Source organism: Tamandua tetradactyla, chromosome 12 (genome assembly GCF_023851605.1).
Source record: "Tamandua tetradactyla isolate mTamTet1 chromosome 12, mTamTet1.pri, whole genome shotgun sequence".
NCBI classification, from domain to species: Eukaryota; Metazoa; Chordata; class Mammalia; order Pilosa; family Myrmecophagidae; genus Tamandua; species Tamandua tetradactyla.
In genome coordinates this window covers 4,810,358-4,834,852 of record NC_135338.1, presented here as the reverse complement: position 1 = coordinate 4,834,852, position 24,495 = coordinate 4,810,358, and the positions used below count along the sequence as shown (strand labels likewise).

General features: G+C 39.2%; 1 long non-coding RNA gene across 3 annotated transcripts in view; it reads right to left on the bottom strand.

The window, feature by feature from the left end:
• Positions 1-24,495, bottom strand: part of LOC143651741 (uncharacterized) — a 42,347-nt gene that overhangs the window by 13,398 nt on the left and 4,454 nt on the right. The gene's annotated exons all lie outside the window — the stretch shown is intronic.

Below are 24,495 nucleotides of genomic sequence, written 5' to 3'. Positions count from 1 at the left end.
TCAATATGATGTTATGAACACTGGTGTACAAGGATCTGTTTGAATCCTCGTTTTCAGTTCTCCTGGGCGTATACCCAGAAGCAGAATTGCTGGGTTACATGTTAATTCTATGTTCAATTTTGAGGAGCCACCAAACTATTTCCACAGCAGCTGCACCATTTTACATTCCCACCAGCAATGCATGAGGGTTTCAATTTTCCATAGCCTTGCCAATACTTGTTATTTTCTGGGCTCTTTTTTCTTTTCATAATAGCCATCCTTGCCAGTATGAAGTGGTATCTTATCGTGGTTTTCACTTTTATTTCCTTAAAGTCGGATGATGTTGAACATTTTTCATGTGCTCATTGGCCATTTGTATAACTTCTTGGAGAAATGTCTATTCAAGTATTTTACCCTTAAAAAAATTTTTTTTTTGCATGGGCATGCACTGGGAATCAAACCCAGGAATCCAGCACGGCAGGCGAGAACTCTGTCACTCTGCCACCATTGCCCACCCTAAAAAACTTTTTATTTTGAAATACTCAAATTTACAGGACATTTAAAAAATAATACAAATCCTATACAAAGAATTCCAACATATCTCAATCCTCCCACCCCAGACACCCATATCCACCAGTTTGAACATTTTGCTACATTTACCATATCATTCTATATATCCATGTATCAATCCGTCTATCTGTCCATTCATCCGTCTATACACCCATCTGCCCGTCTACTTATCAACCATTTTCTGAACACTTGAGTGTAGGATATATACAATATGCTCCTTGCACACTTAATATCCTACGCACATTTCCTAAGACCAAGGATATTTCATTTATGTAAACACCCTAAGTACGGCTATCCAGATAAAGAAATTTAACATTGATATGAAGCTTATAGAGTATATCCCAATGTTATCATATATCCCCATAATGTTATTTTGAATCTTTTTACTTCCCTTGTAAGACCTCATACAGGATCATGTATTAGATTTAATCCTCATTGTCTCTTTAGTTGCATTTTCTGTTTATATGGTGGAAACATATATACAACATAAACTTTCCCATGTCAACCACTCCCAAGCATACCATTCAGTGGGATTAGTGACACTCACAATGCTGAGGTACTCTCACCACCTTCCATTAACAAAAGTTTCCCATCTCCCCAAACAGAAACCCTACCCACTATGAATTAACTCCCCATTAACTCCTGAGTGTGTGCTCTAATTTCTGTCTAATTTTCTGCACTTACCTTTTAGATCCTGTAGGAACTGAAAAGTGAAGTTACAAACCAAAAATACAATAGCATTGGCATTTATATTTACCCATACTTTTACCCTTACTGAAGACCTTTATTTCTTAATACAGTTTCATTCTATTGTCTAATGTCCTTTCCTTTCAACCTGCAGAACTCTCTTTGCAATCTCTTGTAGAACACGTCCAGTGATGATAAACTCTGTTCATTTTTGCTTTATTTATGTGGCAATGTGTTAATCTCTCTCTTGCTTAAAAAAAATGATTTGTTTTAATTTTTAGATAAAGAAACTAAAATAAAAGCTATCCTGAAATAAAGTATAAAAACACATCAACTACAACATTGTATTTTAAAAGACGGGAATTTAGTTTATACTCATATTCAGATATAAGTTAATGACTTATTATGGGATTTATCACAAAATGTTGCTGTCCAGTGCATTTTGCAAACAATGAATAATTCACTGTGAGTATTAACATTCACATATGTAATCAAAGTTTACAAATGTACAAAACTTTAGGTAATAAACACTTTAAACTTATTTTTCAAACATTCAATAGCCCATTCCCCCCAAATTGTTTGATTACAAAGAGGAACAATGTGTTACTAACTATGGCAAAACATAATAAACAAGGCAGGGGAGGCAAATACAAACTTGAGGACATAAGAATATCCAAGCAATTTCTCTCTCACTTTTGAAAGACAGTTCTGCCTGATATAGAATTCTTGGTTGGCAATTTTTTCTTTCAGCACTTTGAATCAGTCACCCCCACTGTCTTCTTGCCGCCATAGTTTCCATTAAAAAATTAGCACCTTATCATATTGAGGCTCCTTTGTATGTGACACATTGCTTTTCTCTTGTGGCTTTCTGAATTCTCTCTTTATCTCTGGTTTTCAGCAGTTTGATTATGATATGTCATGGTGTAAATCCATTTGGATTTATCCTGTTTGGAGTTTGTATTAGTCAGAGTTCTCTAGAGAAATAGAAAAAGGAGATCTCTGTAACTATGAGATTTATAAAGATGTCTCATGCAACCATGGGAATGGAAGAGTTCAAAGTCTGTAGGGCAGGCTGTAAAGCTGGGAGCTCTGATGAAGGGTCTGGATGAACTCCACAGGGGAGGCTTGCTGACTGAAGAAGCAGTGAAAAAGTCTCTTTTCTCCCTTAAAAGTTTTCAACAGATTGGATTATCCCAGTGGTGGGAGACGCACCTTAGTTGGTCGCAGATGTAATCAGCCACAGCTGCAATCAACTGACTGGTGATTTAATACACCAGACTTCTGGTTTATCAACCAGTCATGAAATATCCTTGCAGTGGTGGTCAGACCAATGCTTGCTTGACCAGACAACTGGGCATCATCATTTGGCCAAGTTGACACCAGAACCTAACCATCAGAGTTCATTGGGCATCTTGGATATGTATAGTCATATCTTTAGTTAAATTTGGGACATTTTCATCCATTATTGCTTTGAAAATTTTTTATGCCCCCTTTCTTTCTTCACCTCTGTGACTCCCATAATGTGTATACTGGTATGTTTGATGGTGTCCCATCAAGCAAATAAATATAAAAGTACGTTTTAACAGAAGCATAAGACTTACAAAGGCTTAAACAAAATAGCAGAAGAAAGTCCTGTATTATCCATAGCGACTTTAAATTTAAATGGAACAAATTCTTCAGTCAAAAGACAGAGATTTGTAGAAGGGATTTTAAAAAAAAGTATTACCCAACCCTAGGCTATCTGCAAGAGACAAAAACACACTAGGCAAAAAGTAACCAGGAGAGCTGGGGTGGCTATACTAATATTGGATAAAATAGACTTTAAGTCAAAAACAGTTACAAGGGGCAAAGATGTTCATCACATACTTCTAAAGGGAAAATTCAGCAGGAAGATGTAACAATTATAAATATATATGCCTTTAACAGCAGAGCCCAAAATATGTGAAACAAATATTGACATATTTGAAGGGAGAAATCGATGGTTCTACATCAATAGAAGGACATCTTAACGCACCACTCTTAATAATGAACAGAACATCTAGTCAGAACATCAATAAGGAAGTAAGAACTTGGATGATACACTAAACCAACTAGTCCTAACAGACATATATAGAACAAGGCACCCAATAAAAACAGAGTACACATTGTTCTCAAGTGCACATGGATCATTCTCCAGGACAGACCATATGTTGGGTCACAAAAAAAGTCTCAATAAATTCAAAAATATTAAAATCATACAATGTGTCTTCTCCAACCACAACAGAATGAAGCTAGAAATCAATAACAGAGGGAGAAATTGAAAATTCACAAATATGCTGAAATTAAACTTACTCTTAAACAAGGAATAGGTTAAAGAGGTAATCAGAAGCAGAATTAAGAAACATCTTGAGGCAAATGAAAATGAAAATACAACATACCAAAACTTGTGGGATACAGCAAAGGCACTACTAAGAGGGATATTTATATCTATAAATGCTTACATTAAAAAGAAGAAAGACTTCAGATCAGAGACCTAACCTCAAAACTGGAAGAACTAGAAAAAAGAAGAGCAAACTAAGCAAAAGTTGGTTCTTTGACAAGATCATTAAAATTGACAAACCTTTAGCTAGACTGAAAGAGAGAAAAAGAGAGGATAAAAGTAATGAAAACCTGAAATGACTAGGTATACATTACTGACAACCCCATTGAAATGAAAAGGATTATAAGAGGATACTTTGAACAACCGTATGCCAATGTATTAGATAACCTAGATAAAATGGAAAAATTCTTAGAAACACACAAACTGCCTGCATTGAATCAAGAAGAAATAGAAGATATAAATAAACCATTTACCAGTAAAAAGATCAAATCAGTAATCAAAAACTTCCCAACAAACAGAAGCCCAGGACCAGATGGCTTCACGGGGGAATTCTACCAAATATTCCAAGAAGATTTAACTCCAATTTTGTTCAAACACTTCCAAAAAATTGAGGAGAAGGGAACACTCCTAAGCTCATTCTACAAGGCCAAAATTGCCCACATGTGAAAGCCAGATAAAGATACTACAAGAAAAGAAAACCACAGGCAAATATCTTTTATGAATATAGATGCAAAAATCCACACACCCATAAAAAAATACTAGCAAGCAAATTCCAACAGCATATCAAAAGAATTATATGCCATGAGCAATTGGGATTTATCCCTGGTAAGCTATGGTGCTTCAACATAAGAAAATCAATTAATGTAATACACCACATTAAAAGACTGAAGGGAAAAAACCCCACAGTCATTTGAATTGATGCAGAAAAGGCATTTGACAAAACCCAGCAAACTTTTTTTTTGAACTTTTTTTATTAATTAAAAAAATTAACAAACAAAACATTTAGATATCATTCCATTCTACATATACAATCAGTAATTCTTAATATCATCACATAGTTGCATATTCATCATTTCTTAGTACATTTGCATCGATTTAGAAAAAGAAATAAAAAGACAACAGAAAAATAAATAAAACGATAACAAAGAAAGAAAAAAGTTTATACATACTATACCCCTTACCCCTTGCTTTCATTTACCACTAGCATTTCAAACTGAATTTATTTTAACATTTGTTCCCCCTATTATTTATTTTTATTCCATATGTTCTACACTTCTGTTGATATAGTAGCTAAAAGGAGCATCAGACATAAGTTTTTCACATTCACAGAGTCTCATTGTGAAAGCTATATCATTGTTCAATCATCATCAATAAACATGGCTACTGGAACACAGCTCTACATTTTCAGGCAATTCCCTCCAGCCTCTCCACTACATCTTGAACAACAAGGTGATATCTACTTAATGCATAAGAATAACCTCCAGGATAACCTCTCGACTCTGTTTGGAATCTCTCAGCCATTGACATTTTGTCTCATTTTACTCTTCCTCCTTTTGGTCAAGAAGTTTCTCTCAGTCCCTTGATGTTAATTCTCAGCTCATTCTAGGGTTTTTCTCAGTCCCTTGATGCTGAGTCTCAGCTCATTCCAGGATCTCTGTCCCACATTGCCAGGAAGGTCCACACCCCTGGGAGTCATGTCCCACGCAGAGAGGGGGAGGGTGGTGAGACTGCTCGTTGTGTTGGCTGGAGAGAGAGGCCATATCTGAGCAACAAAAGAGGCTCTCTTGGGGGTGACTCTTAGGCATAAATTTTAAGTAGACTTGACCTATCTTTTGTGGGGTTAAGTTTCATGTGAACAAACCCCAAGCCTGGGGGCTCAGCCTATAGCTTTGATTGTCCACACTGCTTGTGAGAATATCACGAATTCAACTTGGGGAAGTTGAATTTCTCCCCACTCTCACCATTCCCCGAAGGGGGCTCCAGCAAACTTTCTTGATAAAAACAGAACATTAGGAAAAGAAGGGAACTTCCTCAGCATGATTGAGGACATAAATGAAATTCACACAGCTAACATCCTACTTAATGGTGAAAGACTTTCCCTCTGAGATAATGGAGAACACAAGGATGCCCACTGTGGTAGTTAGATTCAGTTGTCAACTTGGCCAGGTGAAGGCACCTAGGTCTGTTGCTGTGGACATGAGCCAATGGTACATGAACCTCATCTGTTGCCAATTACATCTGCAGTCAGCTAGGAGTCGTGCCTGCTGCAATGAATGACGTTTGACTTAATTGGATGGTGCTTAAGTGAGAGAGTGCAACGTAGCACAGCACAAGCAGCTCAGCATACCTCATCTCAGCACTCGCAGCTCAGCCCAGGCCTTTGGAGATGCAGAAAGAAATAACCCTGGGGAAAGTTGTTGGAACCCAGAGGCCTGGAGAGAAGGCCAGCAGAGATCACCCTGTGCCTTCCCACGTAAGAAGGAACCTCAGATGAAAGTTAGCTGCCTTTCCTCTGAAGAACTAATGAAATAAATCCTCTTTTATTAAAAGCCAATCTATCTCTGGTGTGTTGCATTCCAGCAGCTACCAAACTAGAACACCCACTGTCAACACTATTATTCAACATTGTATAGGAAGTCTTGCCAGAGCAATTAGGCAAGAAAAAGAAATAAAAGGCATCCAAGGCAGTGTACAGGTAGTTCATTAGTAGAATTCTCACCTGCATATGGGAGATTCGGGCTTGCTTTCCAGCTCATACACTCTAAAAACAAACAAACAAAAAAGCAAAAACAAAAAATATTCAACAAATGGTGTCACAATAACAAGATATTCATGTGGAAAAAAGAATAACTTTATCCCCACTGCACAGCATACCAAAAAAAAAAAAGCCTCCAAATTGGAAAGAAAGAAGTGAAACTTTCTCTATTTGCAGATGATATGATCCTATATGCAGAAAAATCCACAACCCAGCTCCTAGAGCTAAGAAATGAATTCAGCAAAGAGGCAGGGTACAAGATTGACATCCAAAAAATTAGTAGTGTTTCTATACACAGGCAATGAGCAATTGTAAGAATTCAAGAAAAAATTCTGTTTGCAATAGCAACTAAAAGAATCAAATATCTAGGTATAAATCCAACCACGGGGGATGGTTTGATGCTGTTATGTACCCCAGAAAATCATGTTCTTAAAGCTAACCCATTCCTGTGGGGGTGGATCCATTGTAAGTAGAATCTTTTTGGTGAGTAGGATCATAACTTGAGATGTGACCCACCTCATTTAGTGTGGGATTAATCCTTTTACTGGAGTCCTTTAAAAGAGGATAAAAGAAAGAGAAATAACACAAAATAAAGCCATAGAAGCTCAGAGAGAAAAGCCAAAGAAGCTGAGAAAGGACACACAGAAAACAGAAAGGGAACCACTGAAGTCAGAAAGTGGAAGCAATGAAACACAGGAGAGAAAGGAGAAACCAGAAGACATCACCATGTGCTTGGGCATGTGACAGAGGAGTCCCAGATGGCCAGCAGCCTTTCTTTAGGAAGAAGGTATCATCCTGTTGATGCTTTCATTTGGGCATTTTCACAGCCTTAGAGCTGTAAACTTGCAAGCTAATAAATCCCCATTGGTAAAAGCCAGTCCGTCTCTGGTATACTGCATTTTATCAGCTTTAGCAAACTAAAACACCAAGGATGCAAAGGACCTGAATAACAGAAAACTACAAAACATTGATGAAAGAAATGTTTAAAAGACCTAAATAAATGCAAAGATATTTGTGCTCATGGATTGAAAAACTAAATATCATTAAGATGCCATTACTACAAAAAGCAATTTATAGATTCAGTGCAACCCCGAGCAAAATTCCAGCAACCTTTTTTGCAGAAATGGAAAAACCAATCATTAAATTTATATGGAAGTGTTAGGGGGCCTGAATAGCTACAGCCATCTTGAAAAAGAATGAAATGGAAGAACTAACACTTCCTGATCTTAAAATTTATTACAAAGCTACAGTAAAAAAGACAGCATGGTACCGGCACAAAGCGATACAGACCAATGGAACAGAACTGAGAGCTCAGAAATTGACCCTCACATTTATGGCCAACTGATTTTTTGATAAGGTGGCAAAAACTCAATGGTGAAAGAATGGTCTCTTCCATTAATTGTGCTGGGAAAACTGGATCTCCATTTGCAATTTTTTTTTTTTTTTTAGAGAGGGGGAGGGTGGGTGAGACTGCTCATCCTATTGGCTGGAGAAAGAGGCCACATCTGAGCAACAAAAGAGGCTCTCTTGTGGGTGACCCTTAGGCCTAAATTTTAAGTAGACTTGACCTATCTTTTGTGGGGTTAAGTTTCATGTGAACAAACCCCAAGACTGGGGGCTAGGCCTATAGCTTTGGTTGTCCACACTGCTTGTGAGAATATCAAGAATTCAACTTGGGGAAGTTGAATTTCTCCCCACTCTCACCATTCCCCGAAGGGGGCTTGCAAATACTTTTCCAGTCACTGATCAAATCATTCTGGGATTCATCAGGGGATCACTCTGGACAAACCAACAAAATCTCAAGTGCTACCTGAGATTCCAAGTACTTATGACATTAAATCAAATTATCTACATGAGTTATATTAGGAAATGCTCTAGTCAAAATCTAAATTTTGTAACAAATAAACATTTTTTGCTTTAGTCTTACACATAATGTGACATTTTGAAGTATTAGTTATCATCTATTTTCAGCACCCTGCAATAATGACAATACTTTGTTCTTCCTCATGCAAAAACATTTTTAAAATTTGTACATTGTACATTTCACTATTATTATACACTCTAAGCATTCCTAGATTATACCATCTCGATCTTTAACATCTATCTTTCTTTCTGATTTCATTTATGTCCCCAGCCCTCCTCCCTCTATCATTCTCACATGCAGCTTCATTTAGTGTTTTAACATAATTACATTACAGTTAGGTAGTATTGTGCTGTCCATTTCTGAGTTTTTGTATCCAGTCCTGTTGCACAGTCCACATCCCTTCAGCTCCAATTACCCACTATCTTACCCTATTTCTATCTCCTGATGGTCTCTGTTACCAATGACATATTCCAAGTTTATTCTCGAATGTCGGTTCATATCAGTGAGACCATACAGTATTTGTCCTTTAGTTTTTGGCTAGTCTCACTCAGCATAATGTTCTCTAGGTCCATCCATGTTGTTACGTACTTCATAAGTTTATTCTGTCTTAGAGCTGCATAATATTCCATCGTATGTATATACCACAGTTTGTTTAGCCACTCGTCTGTTGACGGACATTTTGGCTGTTTCCATCTCTTTGCAATTGTAAATAATGCTGCTATAAACATTGGTGTGCAAATGTCCATTTGTGTCTTTGCCCTTAAGTCCTCTGAGTAGATACCTAGCAATGGTATTGCTGGGTCGTATGGCAATTCTATATTCAGCTTTTTGAGGAACTGCCAAACTGCCTTCCACAGTGGTTGCACCATTTGACATTCCCACCAACAGTGGATAAGTGTGCCTCTTTCTCCGCATCCTCTCCAGCACTTGTCATTTTCTGTTTTGTTGATAATGGCCATTCTGGTGGGTGTGAGATGATATCTCATTGTGGTTTTGATTTGCATTTCTCTAATGGCCAGGGACATTGAGCATCTCTTCATGTGCCTCTTGGCCATCCGTATTTCCTCTTCTGGTAGGTGTCTGTTCAAGTCTTTTTCCCATTTTGTAATTGGATTGGCTGTCTTTTTGTTGTTGAGTTGAACAATCTCTTTATAAATTCTGGATACTAGACCTTTATCTGATATGTCGTTTCCAAATATTGTCTCCCATTGTGTAGGCTGTCTTTTTACTTTCTTGATGAAGTTCTTTGATGCACAAAAGTGTTTAATTTTGAGGAGCTCCCATTTATTTATTACTTTCTTCAGTGCTCTTGCTTTAGGTTTAAGGTCCATAAAACCGCCTCCAATTATAATATTCATAAGATATCTCCCTACATTTTCCTCTAACTGTTTTATGGTCTTAGACCTAATGTTTAGATCTTTGATCCATTTTGAGTTAACTTTTGTATAGAGTGTGAGATACGGGTCCTCTTTCATTCTTTTGCATATGGATATCCAGTTCTTTAGGCACCATTTATTGAAGAGACTGTTCTGTCCCAGGTAAGTTGGCTTTACTGCCTTATCAAAGATCAAATGTCCATAGATGAGAGGGTCTATATCTGAGCACTCTATTCAATTCCATTGGTCGATATACCTATCTTTATGCCAGTACTATGCTGTTTCAACCACTGTGGCTTCATAATATGCCTTAAAGTCAGGCAGCGTGAGACCTCCAGCTTTGTTTCTTTTCCTCAAGATACTTTTAGCAATTCGGGGCACCCTGCCCTTCCAGATAAATTTGCTTATTGGTTTTTCTATTTCTGAAAAGTAAGTTGTTGGGATTTTGATTGGTACTGCGTTGAATCTGTAAATCAATTAGGTAGAATTGACATCTTAACTATATTTAGTCTTCCAATCCATGAACATGGTATGCCCTTCCATCTATTTAGGTCTTCTGTGATTTCTTTTAACAGTTTCTTGTAGTTTTCTTTGTATAGGTCTTTTGCAATTTAAAAAAGAAGGAAGGTCCTTTCTTCACATCATGCACAAAATCAACTCAAAATGTATCAAAGACCTAAATATAAGAGCTAGAACTATCAGACTCCTAGAAGAAAACACAGAGAAACATCTTCAGGACCTTGTGTTAAGCAGTGGTTTCTTAGACTTTCCACCCAAAGCACAAACAACAAAAGAAAAAATAGACAGATGGAACCTCATTAAAATTAAAAACGTCTTCCTCAAAGGAGTTTATCATGAAAATAAAATGATAGCCTACACAATGGGAGAAAATATTTGAAAAACACATATCTTATAAAGGATTAATATCCAGAATATATGAAGAATTCTTCAAGTTAACAAAAAGACAAACAACCCAATTTAAAAATGGGCAAAAGATATGAACAGACATCTCTTCAAAGAAGATATACAAATGGCCAGAAAGTGCATGAAAAGATGCTCAATATCATTAGACATCAACAAAATGCAAATCAAAGCCACAATAAAATGCTATTTCACATCCATTAGAATAACTGCCATTAAATATGTGGAAACAAACAAGTATCGGAGAAGATGTGGAGAAATAGGAATACTCATTCATTGCTGGTGGAAATTTAAGATGGTGCAACCATTGTGGAATACAGTTTGGCGGTTTCTCAGAGAACTAAGAGTAGAACTACCATACAACCTGGCAATCCCACTACTGGATATATACCAAAAAAACTGAAAGCAGGGACTTGAACAGACATTTTCACCCAGGGTTCATTGTGGAATTATTCACAATTGTCAAAAGATGTAAAAATATGAGTGTCCACCAACCGAATGAATGGATAAACAAAATGCAGTATATACATATGCTGGTTGAAAGGATTATGTGTGCTAAAAAAAAGTGCACATAATAAAAAAGTTTTGTAATGCTGATACATCTTGTGGAGGCAGCCATTTCTTTTAATCCCTATTCAGTATTTTAGTTTGGAAATTTGATCAGATTATCTTCACGGAGATGTGACACACCTAGTTGTGGATATTAACCTTTGATTAGAGGGAGATGTGACTTCACCCATTCCAGGTGGGGCTTGATTGGTTTACTGGAATCCTTTAAAAGAGGAAACGTTTTGAAAATGCTTCAGAGCCCTGAGAACCATGAGAGCCCATACAGCCAGAGACCTTTGGAGATGGAGGAGGAAAATGCCTCCAGGGGAGCTTCATGAAACAAGAAGCCTGGAGAGAAAGCTAGCAGATTTGCCAGGTTCACTGTATGCCTGTTCAGTTGAGACAGAAACCCTGAATGTCATCAGCCTCTTTGAACCAAGGTATCTTTCCCTGGATGCCTTAGATTGGACATTTCTCTATCCTTGCTTTAATTTGGACATTTGCACGGCTTTATAACTGTAAACTTGCAACTTAATAAATTCCCCCTTTTAAAAGCCATTCCATTTCTGGTATATTGCATTTTGGCAGCTAGCAAACCAGAACAATACATAAAATGGAATATTATTCTGCCATTAAAAGAATGTTGTCCTGATACATGCATCAACATGTATGAAACTTGAAGACATCAGGTTGAGTGAAATACGCCAGACATGAAAGGATAAATGTATGGTCTCACTGTTTTGAAACCGTTGGAATAGGCAAACTCATAGAGGCAGAATCTAGAAAAAGGTTACCACAAGACTGGATGGGGATAGGGAAACGGAAGTTAAAAGTTAAAATAGACAGGGTTACTGTTTGCAAAGGTGGGAAGGTTTTGGTCATGGATGGTGGTGGTGGTATCACAACGTTGTGAATGCCATTAACAGCACTGAAATAGAGATCTGAATGGGATTAAGAGGGGAAATTTAGATTGTCTATTGGTAACAGAATAAAGATTTAAAGAAAAGACCATAGAACTACACTACATGGACGATGGGCCCTCTGTTAAATGGACTTTAGTTAATAGTACAATTATTAAAACATACTATCATGAATTGTAGCAAGGGTTTCACCCCCATACATGGTTTTGGTGGTGGGGTGGTATATGGGAATCCTGTATTTTATTCAGGATTGTTCTATAAACCCACAACTTCCCTAATAAAAAAACACAAAATGATTAGTCTGGTACCCCAAGCCTGGTCCTCCTCATTATGGTTTCTAACACTTTAATGTTCTTCATTACCTGGGCCATCATTTCCTGTTTCCTTGTATGTTTTTGTAGTCTTTTGAAACTTGGAAATTTTACATGTAAACATGTCATTACTAGAATTTAGATTCTGAGGTGTCTGTTTCTTAAGTTTTCATCCAGCTAGAGCTTTCCTTGGATGCCAGCAACTAACAAACAATAATAACAACAGCAGCACAAACCCATGCATGCACACACACTACACACACACAGAAGGAAAAAAGAAAATACCTTTCCCAGTCTTTGCAGATTGACCTATGCCCAAGTTCTCCTTCCAGGGCTTAGTCATACAATTAAGTTTAAAGAATAGCTCCAGGCAAAAGTGTAGGGTCCTCCCTTATTCTTTCTAGGAATGTGCCTTGTCCTGGGAATGTATGTGTGGCCCTAGGAATTTCCCCTTCACACAGATACAAATATTTCTTCTTCCCTAGAAAATAGTTTCCTCAGGTCCTGGACACTGCACTGTATGTCTTACAGCCAGCAACCCCTTACCCCAGGCAGCCACTTGACTGCTTTCCCACAGCATTCTGAGGAGATATCTATGACATGCTTTCTACATGCAGTGCAGGTTCTGGGACAATGAATACATGACCAGTGTCCTAGTTCAGTCCCTGAAACTGCCACAAGTCAAACTGTGCCAGACAAACTTGTCCCCAGTATGTGCACAAGCATTACTGTACTCCCTCTGTACAGTGACCCACACTGGGAGAATGGGCCAACTCCATGCTGAACCAGTAAGGAGATGGGGGAGGGGCCAACCAGGGCACAAGAGGCCCTACTGCATGTAAGTAGCCTTTATCTTGATTCACCCCTTGCCCTGTTTCTGTGAACCTTCAACTCCTTTCTGGAACTTTGAGAAAGAGACTTCTGACAGTTCTTGCTAGTTGTTCAAAGTTTCTGTTGGAAGTCAGTGTCCTGAAACTCCTCACTCTGCCATCTGTATTCACCCATTTTAAAATTTGGTGGCTTATCTGTTTGTTGTTAAGTTGTAGGAGTTTTTTATGTGTTCTGAATAATTGAAGCCTTATGAGATATATGATTTGCAACTATCTTCTCCCATTCTGTATGTGGCCTTTTTCATGCATCTTGAAACTGTCCTTTGATTCACAGAAGTTCTAAATTTTAATGAAGTCCAATTTATCTATTTTTTCTTTGGTTGCTTGTGCTTTTGGTATCATATCTAAGATTCCTTTGCCAAATTCAAAATCATCACGTTTTTCTTCTAACAGTTTTAAAGTTTCAGATTTTACATTAAGGTCATTGATCTATTTTTTAGTTGGTTTTTCTATATGGTGTGAAGTAGGGGTCTAACTTCATTCTTTTGAGTATGGATATCCAGTTTCCTGTCACCATTCGTTGAAGTTACTTTTTTTTCACCATTGAGTGCATTTGGCACCCTTTTTGAAAATTAATTAGCCATAGATGTGTGGGTTTATTTCTAAACTCTCCATTTCATTCCACTGTTCTATGTAAACACAGCATGTTTTTAGTCACTATTTGGTTTTAAGTGATAATCCTTTTTAGTGGTGGGTGATTATGATTTATACCATTTGGGGCATAGGCTGAATTTGGCACTATGGGCAGAAATGGTTGCTTTGACTCATCAATGTATCATCTATAGATTCCATATAGTTGTTCTATAGTAGCCATAATAATTTTCATTATGAAAGATTTCTGGTGTAGCAGTCATGCACTCTAGATATAAGCTTAAACACTGTCATAGTCAGGTTCATGTGTCAACTTGTCCAAGTGGTGGTACCTGTTTGTCTAGTTGGACAAGTGCTGGTCTGTCTTTTGTTATGAGGACATTTCATAGAATTAAGTCATGATCACGTCAGCTACATCCACAGCTGATTCCATTTATAATCAGCCAAGGGGAGTGTCTTCTTTAATGAGTGATGCTTAATCTAATCACTGGAAGCCTTTTAAGGAGGATTCAGAAGAGAAGTTTCTCTTCCTGCTTCGGCTGGCCAGGCTCTCCTGTGGAGTTCATCCAGACCTTCCTTCGGAATCATCAGCTTCACAGCCTGCCCTGTGGATTTTGGACTCTACGTTCCCGTGGTTATGTGAGACACTTTTAAAAATTTTATATTTATGAATATTTCCTGTTGATTCTGTTTCTCTAGAGATCCCTAACTAATACAGCTTGGTACCAGGAGTGGTTCTTAAAAAACAAAATCTTAAAAATGGGTTCTTATCAACAATTCTCTACTCTGACTGGACTCAAAGGCACCAAGGACTCTGATTATTCCCATAATCAGAATGACATTGCCAACCCATGGAGTGAGTTGGCAAAGGAGACAGTCAAAATACCACCATTCGAGTCTTTTAGTGCTTCACTTGTATGAAGCCAGGCTCCAGGGGAATAATGTTTTTGACACTTTACAGAGTTTTGTGGAAATAGGAAATATAGAGATTTTGGCTGGTTGTTGTTAGATACACTGTATACATTAATGAGTGAAAGGGATGAGTTTAAGACTTCGAATGAGAAGCTTAAGCGCTGTATCACAGATGTGAATGTCGTGAAGAAAAATCTTATTTCCTGTAGCCGTAGACTTAGGATCTTCAAAGACCAGATTCGAAATCTAATTATTAGAGTAGCAACTTTACAATATAAATTGAAATCTCAGTCTTGAATGGTGTCTGCTGTTAAAGTGTGGGTATTGATTGGAAAGGAGTGGGACCCTGAAAAACGGGATGGTGACATATGGATGGATAATGATGTTGATAGCGAGGACGAAACCCTAGGTCATGCTGAATCTTCTCTAGATAAACCTGTAATAGTTTGCCCTGAGGACACAGCTGCCCCACCTCCAGCCTGCCTTGAGGAGTTGGCCACCCAACCTCCTCCTGAAGGGATTACTCCTAGAGTGATTAATCCTGTTTCACCAGATGAAACTGCAAAGGAATGCCTTGAAGCAAATGGCTTGGAAGAGACTTCTAATTCTTTTCATGACCCACCCCCACCACCCCTCATTTCTTTCAGACCTATAACTAGACTAAAGTCCCAACAGGCCCCTAAAGGTGAGGTACAAAGTATCACACATGAGGAGGTATGTTATACTCCAAAAGAACTGAGTGAGTTTTCCAATTTATATAGACAGAAATCAGGGGAATATGTATGGCAATGGATTTTAAGGGTGTGGGATAATGGTGGGAGGAATATAAGGCTGGAACAGGCTGAATTTATTGATATAGGCCCACTAAGCAGACATTCTGCATTCAGTGTTCTAGCTTGAGGGGTTAGAAAAGACATTAACAGTTTGTTTGGATAGTTGCTTGAGACATGGATCAAAAGGTGGCCAACATTACCTGAGGTTGAAATGCCAGAACTGCCCTGGTATAATGTAGATGAGGGAATCCAGAGGCTTAGAGAGATTGGAATGTTAGAGTGGATTTATCATGCAAAGCCTGTTCTTACACCCCAGGAATGTCCAGAGGATGCACCTTTTACCAGAATAGTGAGAAATAAATTTGTGAGACTACTGCCATCATCTCTGAAGAGCTCTGTAGTTGCACTTCTCTGTAGGTCAGATATTATGGTGGGAACTGCTGTCACTGAGCTGGAATCCTTAAACACAATAGGGGTGACAGGATCCCGAGTTGGCAGAAGCCAGGTGGCAGCACTTAATTGCCAAAGACAGGGTGGACATGCCTATTATAATAGACAGCAAACTCAAGGCAGGAGTCAAAATAATCTGACTGGCAGAGATTTGTGACATTGGCTAGTAAATCATGGGGTCCCTAGAAATACAATAGATGGGCAGTCTACTAAATTCTTGCTTGAGCTGTATAAACAAGAGTTCTAAGTCCAGTGAACAGAAGTCTAACCTGAATTACAAAAACACAGAGTCACGGCCCCTTAATCAATTTCCAGACTTGAGACAGTTTACAGACCCAGAGCTCCTTGAATGAAGGGGAGGCCAGATCCCTTTGGGGGAGAACCCTGTTACACTGCCACAAATTTATACTGTTAATCTCCCTCCAAGCCTTCCCCAAGGAGACCGATGGCCTTTTACCAGGGTAACTGTGCATTGGGGAAATGAAATAATCAGATAGTTCAGGGATTATTAGATACTGGAATGTCAGAAGTGACATTAATTCCAGGGGACCCAAAACGTCACTCTGGTCCACCAGTCAGAGTGGGGTTTTATGGAGGTCATGTGATTGATGGAGTTTTAGCTTAGATCTATCTCATAGTGGGTCCAAGGCCCCACTGGATAATAACATTCTGTAGTTATTTCCCCAGTTCCAGAATGCATGATTGGCATAGACATACTGAGCAACTGGCAGAATCCCCACGTTGGCTCTTTAACTCGTGCAGTGAGAGCTATTGTGGTGAGAAAACCCAAGTGGAAGCCACTAGAACTGCCCCTACCTAGCAAAACAGTAAATCAGTAGCAATACTGGATTCCTGGAGGGATTGCAGAGATTACTGCCACTCTTAAGCGCTTGAAGGGTTCAGGGATGGTGATTCTCACCACATCCCCATTCAACTCTCCTATTTGGCCTGTACAGAAAACAGACGGGTCTTGGAGGATGACAGTGGATTATCATAAGCTCAACCAGGTGGTAACTCCAATTGCAGCTGCTGTTCCAGATGTGGTATCATTGCTTGAACATATCAATACATCCCCTGGTACCTGGTATGCAGCTATTGGTCTGACAAATGCTTTGTTCTCAATAGCTATTAGTAAGGACCACCAGAAACAGTTTGCTTTCAGCCGACAAGGTCAGCAATATACTTTCACTGTCCTACCTCAAGGGTATATAAACTCTCCAGCCCTGTGTCATAATCTTGTCCGCAGGGACCATGATCATTTCTCCCTCCTGGAAGACATCACACTGGTCCATTGTATTAATGATATCATGTTGATTGGACCTAGTGAGCAAGAAGTAGCAACTACTCTAGATTTACTGGTAAGGCATTTGCATGTCAGAAGATAGGAGATAAATCCAACAAAAATACAAGGGCCTTCCACCTCAGTGAAATCTCTAGGTGCCCAGTGGTGTGGGTCATGTCGAGATATCCCTTTTAAGGTGAAGGATAAGTTGCTGCATCTGGCCCCTCCTACAACCAAAAAGAGGCACAATGCCTAGTTGGTCTCTTCAGATTTTGGTGACAACATATTCCTCATTCTGGTGTGCTACTCGGGCCCATTTATTGAGTGACCAGAAAAGCTGCTAATTTTGAGTGGGGACCTGAACAAGAGGAAGTTCTGTGACAGGTCCACGCTGCTGTACAAGCTGCTCTGCCACTTGGACCATGTGATCTAGCAAATCCAATGGTGCCAGAAGTGTCAGTTGCAAATAGAGATGCTATTTGGAGCCTTTGGCAGGCCCCAATAGGAGAATCACAATGCAGACACTTAGGATTTTGGAGCAAAGCCTTGCCATCTGCTGCAGATAACTACTCTCCTTCTGAGAAACAGCTTTTGGCCTACTACTCAGCCTTAGTAGAGACTGAACACTTAACCTTGGGCCACCAAGTTATCATGAGACCTGAGTTGCCTACCATGAGCTGGGTGTTGTCTGATCCACCAAGCCATAAAGTTGGGCGTGCACAGCAACATTCCATCATAAAATGGAAATGGTGTATATAAGATAGGGCCAGAGCAGGCCCTGAAGGCACAAGTAAATTACATGAGGAAGTGGCCCAAATACCCATGGTCTCCACTCCTGCCACATTACCTTCTCTTTCCCAGACAGAGCTATGGCCTCTTGGGGAGTTTCTTAGAATGAATTGAGTGAGAAAGAGAAAACTTAGGCCTGGTATACAGATGGTTCAGCATGATATGCAGGTACCGCCCGAAAGTGGACAGCTGCAGCATTACAACCCCTTTCTGGGGTGTCTTTGAAGGACAGTGGTGAGGGGAAATCCTCCCAGTGGGCAGAGCTTCGAGCAGTGCACCTGGTTGTTCATTTTGCTTGGAAGGAGAACTGACCAGAGTTGCATTTGTATACTGACTCATGGGCTGTTGCTAATGGTTTGGCTGGATGGTCAGGGACTTGGAAAGAACATAATCGGGAAACTGGTGACAGAGAGGTCTGGGGAAGATGTATGTGGATAGACGTTTCTGAATGGGCTTAAAATTTGAAGGTATTTGTGCCCCATGTGAATGCACACCAGAGGGTGACTTCAGCAGAGGAAGGTTTTAATAATCAAGTGGATAAGATGATCCCTTTTGTGGATACCAGCCAGCCTCTTTCCCCAGCAACTCCTGTCATTGCCCAATGGGCTCATGAACAAAGTGGTCATGTGGTAGGGATGGAGATTATGCATGGGATCAGCAGCATGGACTTCCACTCACCAAGGCTGACTTGGCTACAGCCACTGCTGAGTACCCAATCTGCCAGCAGCAGAGACCCACACTCAGCCCCAGACATGGCATCATTCCCCGAGGTGACCAGCCAGCTACATGGTGGCCGGTTGATTACATTGGACCACTCCCTTCATGGAAGGGGCAGCGATTTGTTCTAACTTGAATAGACACATATTCTGGATATGGGTTTGCTTTCCCTACATGCAATGCTTCTGCCAAAACTACCATCCATGGGCTTACAGAATGCCTTATCCATCGTCATGGTATTCCACATAGCATTGCTTCTGATCAGGGAACAAATGGGCACATGCTCATGGAATTCTCTGGTCTTACCATATTCCCCATCATCCAGAAGCAGCTGGATTGATAGAACAGTGGAATGGCCTTTTGAAAACTCAATTACGGTGCCAACCAAGTGGCAATATCTTGAAGGGCTGGGGTAATGTTCTCCAGGGAGCTGTGCAGGCTCTGAATCAGCATCTGTTGTATGGTGCTGTTCTCTCATAGCCAGGAACTATGGTCCAGGAAATGAGGGGTGGAAATGGGAGTGGTACCACTCACTATTACCCCTAGTGATGCACTAGGAAAATTTTTCCCTGAAACCTTGCGCTCTGCTGGCCTACAGGTTTTAGTTCCAAAAGGGGGAGTGCTTCCACCAGGAGAAACAACAATGATTCCATAGAACTGGAATCTAAGACGGCCACCTGGTCACTTTGTGCTGCGCATGCCCCTGGATCAACAAGCCAAGAAGGGGATTACATTACTGGCGGGGGTGATTGATCCTGACTATCGGGGGAAATAGGACTGCAACTACACAATAGAGGTAGAGTTTTCCTGGAATGTAGGGGATCCCCTAGGGAGTCTTTTAATACTACCAGGCCCTGTGATTTAAATCAATCGAAAACTGCAACAACCCAATCCCAGCAGGACTCCCAATGGCTGAAACTTCAGGAAAAAAGGTTTGGGTCACCCCACCAGGCAAAAACCCACGGCCAGCTGAAGTGCTTGCTGAGGGTAAAGGGAACATGGAATGGGTAGTGGAAGAAGGTAGTGATAAATATGAACTATGACCACATGATCGGTTACAGAAATGAGGACTGTAATGTTGTTTTGTTCGTGTCATACTATTTAAGTTCTAAGATATCAAGTTTAAGAATGACTATTACCCAAGGACTTGCACCCTATTCTGGAGAAATTTAAATGTGTTTCTGGTTATATGCAGGATAGTTGAGTATTGTTAGGATAGAAAAAAAATGTGTCTTATTGTTTTCTATTTAGAAATTAGGTATAGTTTAAGGTGATGAGTATAGCTGCCAAGTTGAGAAGGGGTGGACTGTCATGTGTCAGGTTCATGTGTCAGTTTGGCCAAGTGGTGGTACCTGTTTGTCTGGTTGGACAAGTGCTGGCCTGTCTTTTGCTATGAGGACATTTCATAGAATTAAGTCATGATCAGGTCAGCTACATCCACAGCTGATTCTATTTGTAATCAGCCAAGGGGAGCGTCTTCTTTAATGAGTGATGTTTAATCTAATCACTGGAAGCCTTTTAAGGAGGATTCAGAAGAGACAGTTTCTCTTCCTGCTTCGGTTGGCCAGGCTCTCCTGTGGAGTTCATCCAGATCCTCCATCAGAATCATCAGCTTCACAGCCTGCCCTGTGGATTCTGGACTCTACGTTCCCACGGTTGCGTGAGACACTATTATAAATTTTATATTTACAAATATTTCTTGTTGATTCTGTTTCTCTAGAGAACCCTAACTAATACAAACATAAAATTAGTTATCCTTTTCCAGAGGCCTATTCCAGGTTTATTTTGAAGGGTACCAATACATGAATATTAAATTAAATAAAGAAAGCCTCATAGCAAATAAGAAGACTGATATGTGAACTACTTCTTTCACAGGTCCATGAGAAAGACTAAATCTAGGTACAGTTTAGAAGAAATAAAATTTGTCTTGGTGTTATTGAGGTCTTCACTGAATCCCTTCTCACACTTCCTTTACTCAGTCTCACCAACACATCAAGGGACTTGCTTCCCAAGATTTACAACTTGACTCTATAAATGACTTAAAGACTGTCATATTAAGATGTAAATGTCTGTTTTAGGTAAACACACCTTAACTATCATTCTCACTATATAGCACAAAATATAAATTAATTAGAAAAATTAAGTAATCATTTAATTAGAAGAATTTTAGTCTTCAGCCTGCATTCAGATGCAGGTGGTGAGTGAAAAGGGATAGAGTAATGAGGCTTTTGAAGAATATTTTTGAGGATAATAGGTCTTCACTTGAGATCAAACCAGTTAAGTGGGCTTCTATTTTACCTACACTTAACCTAGACTTTCCCACAAGATACTCCTTATTGCATTTTTCTAAAATTACCAAGAAAGGTTACTTGAAGAGTCATTGGCAAAAATACCCAAGGATAGTTCCCAGAAGCTAAAAACAAGAGCACCAGTGACAAGAGCTCTTTAAAAGACCACATTCCTATCACCAAAATATAATCAACCTACGCAATTTAAAACTGAAAGCTAATTTTACCTCCTCATATAGACTTTGAAACTGACACAAAAGGACTTTTCTAATTCTACTTTTGCTTTCCTTAAACTCTTCTCCATACTGCAGCAAAAGCAAAAAATAAATCAGATCTTATCACTCCTGTGCATAACAATCTCCAGTGATTTTCTATCACACTCAAAATAAAATCCAAAATTCTTGCCACGAAATATAGGGACCCTAATTACTCCCTCCCTCACTATGCCTCAGCCATTTCGGAGTTCTCTGTTCCTAAACAAGCCAAGTTCACTTCCATCCCCGGGCTTCCGTTCTTGACTGGCATACTCTTCCCCCAGATTTGTGTGTGTGTGTGTGTGTGTGTGTGTGTGCTTGTTAATAAAGCTTTCTTGGAACACCCATTGGTTTACCTATTTTCTGGGGCTGCTTTTGCACTGCCGTGGACAATTTGAAAAACCAGGACAGACAGTATTTGGTACTGTTGTCATTTTGCACTGCTGCTCAGTGCAAAACCATTCCTAGTAAAGCATTTATAACTCAGTTTTGGCTCTTGGCTTGCAAGGCCTGAATATTTACTACCTGGGCCTTTACAGAAAAAGTTTGCTAACTTTTGACCTAAGATCAAAGTTGAGACACACTTGGTCATTATAAATATTATAGAATAGAGCTAGTAGTCCACTTTTTTTATGGTGAAAAATAACATATACACAGAAAAGCAATAAACTTCAAAGCACATCACAACAATCAGTTATAGAACAGATTTCAGAGTTTGGTATGGGTTACAGTTCCACAATTTTAGGTTTTTCCTTCTGGCTGCTCCAAAACACTGGAGATGAAAATAATATTAATATAATGATTCAGGAGTCATACTCATTTGTTAAATCCTATCTTCTCCTTTATAACTCCACCTTCTCCTTTGATTTTTTAAAAAAAAATTTTATTGATATATATTATATATTCACATACCATGTAATCACCCAGAATGTACAATCATTGGTTCACAATATCATCATATAGCTGTGCATTTATCATCACAATTGACTTTTTTTTTTTGTTTTTTTGTGAAAATAACATATACACAAAGAAGTAATAAATTTCAAAGTACAGCGCAACAATTAGTCATAGAACAGATTTCTGAGTTTGGTATGGATTACAATTCCACAATTTTAGATTTTTACTTCTAGCTGCTCTAAGAATACTGGAGACTAAATGAAATATCAAAATAATGATTTAGCAATCATACTCATTTGTTAAACCCTACCTTCTCTGTATAACACCACTATTACCTTTGATCTTTCTCCCACTCTTTAGGGGTATTTGGGCTATGCCCAGTCTAACCTTTTCATGTTGGAAGGGGCTGTCATAATATGGGATGGGGGATGGAACTAGCTGATGTTCCGGTGAGGCTGGCCTCTCTGCATTTCAGGACTTATCTTTCCCAAGGACCCATTTGGAGGTTTTAGTTTTCTGGAAAGTTACCCTAGTGCATGGAGACTTTGTAGAATCTTATATAATACCCTACATGTTCTTTAGGATTGGCAGGAGTGGTTTTGGTTGGGGTTTGGCAAGTTATGTTAGGCAGCAATGTCTAACTGAAGCTTGCATAAGAGTGACCCCCAGAGTAGACTCTTGATTCTATTTGAATTCTCTCAGCCACTGATAACCTTATTTGTTAAACTCCTTTTTCTCCTTTTTGTCAGAATCACAGGCCAGGCTCAACCCTGGGAATCATCTCCCATGCCACCAGGTAGACATTCACCCCTGGATGTCATGTCCACGTAGGGGGGAGGGCAATGATTACACTTACAGAGTTGGGCTTGGAGAGAGTGACATCACATCTAAGCAACAACAGAAGTCCTCCAGAAGTAACTCTTAGGCATACCTATAGGTAGGCTAAGCTTCTTTGCTATGTAAATAAGCTTCCCAAGAGCAAGCCTCAAGATTAAGAGCTTGGTCTATTGATGTGGTGTCCCTAATGTTTGGCACAGTATCCAGGGTTTCCCCAGTGGTAAAATTTAATAGTCCCATAATTTTTCTTCCATCCAAAGTCCAAAAGTATTGGACTTTGCCAACACTTTTTGATTATCTGCTTAATATACTCTGGGATGTATCCAGGCATTACATTATGCCCTACAGGATTAAAGGCCCTCATTCTTATTCTGGGCTGCCTGTATCTGAATTGCTTAAATGATCTATCCACACAGGTTGAGACAGATTACGTACTATTCCCCCAGATCTTTATGTGGTGGCTTCCTCCTGTCATTAAGGCCTCAGCCCAGCTGCCATCTCCTCTAACAGACTATCTGACCAACCCATGCTGAGTAACCTCTCCTTTGACCCTTCTGTCTCCTAGCCTGCCTGGGTCGTACTTTTCTCCACATCCTTATTACTTATCCCTCTCTGCAATGACCTTGCTTGCATTCTGTTGGGCCGGTGTAAGCTCCATGAAAACTGTATCCCCTCTTCACCACAATATCCCCAGTCTCTACAGCAGTGCCTAGCATATTCCAGGAGATCAATACCAATTGATTGAATAAATGCATGGTGGCCCAAGTTCTATAATATAAAAATTATTTTAAAAAAATCATAAAATACAAAAATAGAGTTTGGAGTCCTTTTGAAGAAGTAACAAAGACAATTTAGAGCCAATGTTGCGGGTGACTTCTTTACTAAATTGGATGTTTTTTGTGATATTCAAAACAGGACAGGACATGCTTTTTAAAATTTAGTCTTCATTATTAACATTTTCTCCATCACTTTCTCAAGTCTAGACCATCAACAAAGCAATAAGTGAAGCCCTAATTTGTGGCACATGTGCAAATACTTCTTCCATGGCTAACTCCATGGTGTAAATACTCCTTCCATGGCTAATTTCAAATTCCAACATGAAGTCACTGAATACAGAGTTGGGTAAAGATGTGCAGTAATAACTTATAGAGAATTTCCACCACACAGACAAAATAGGCATAAATAACCACAAAAGCATATATAATAATAAAAAGTATTAAAATATATAAAAGTGATGCATTTCTAGTATTCATTACTGTTCTAGTTTGCAAGCTGCCAGAATGCAATATACCAGAAACATAATGGCTTTTAAAAAGAAGAATTTATTAAGTTGCATGTTTATATGCTCTTAAGACTATGAAAATGTCCAAATTAAAGCAAGGCTGTAGAAATGTCCAATCTAAGGCATCTAGGGAAATATACTTTGGTTCAAGAAGGCTGATGACATTCAGAGTTTCTCTTTCAACTGGAAAGGCACATGGCGAACATGTGGACACCTGCTAGATTCCTCTTCAGGCTTCTTGT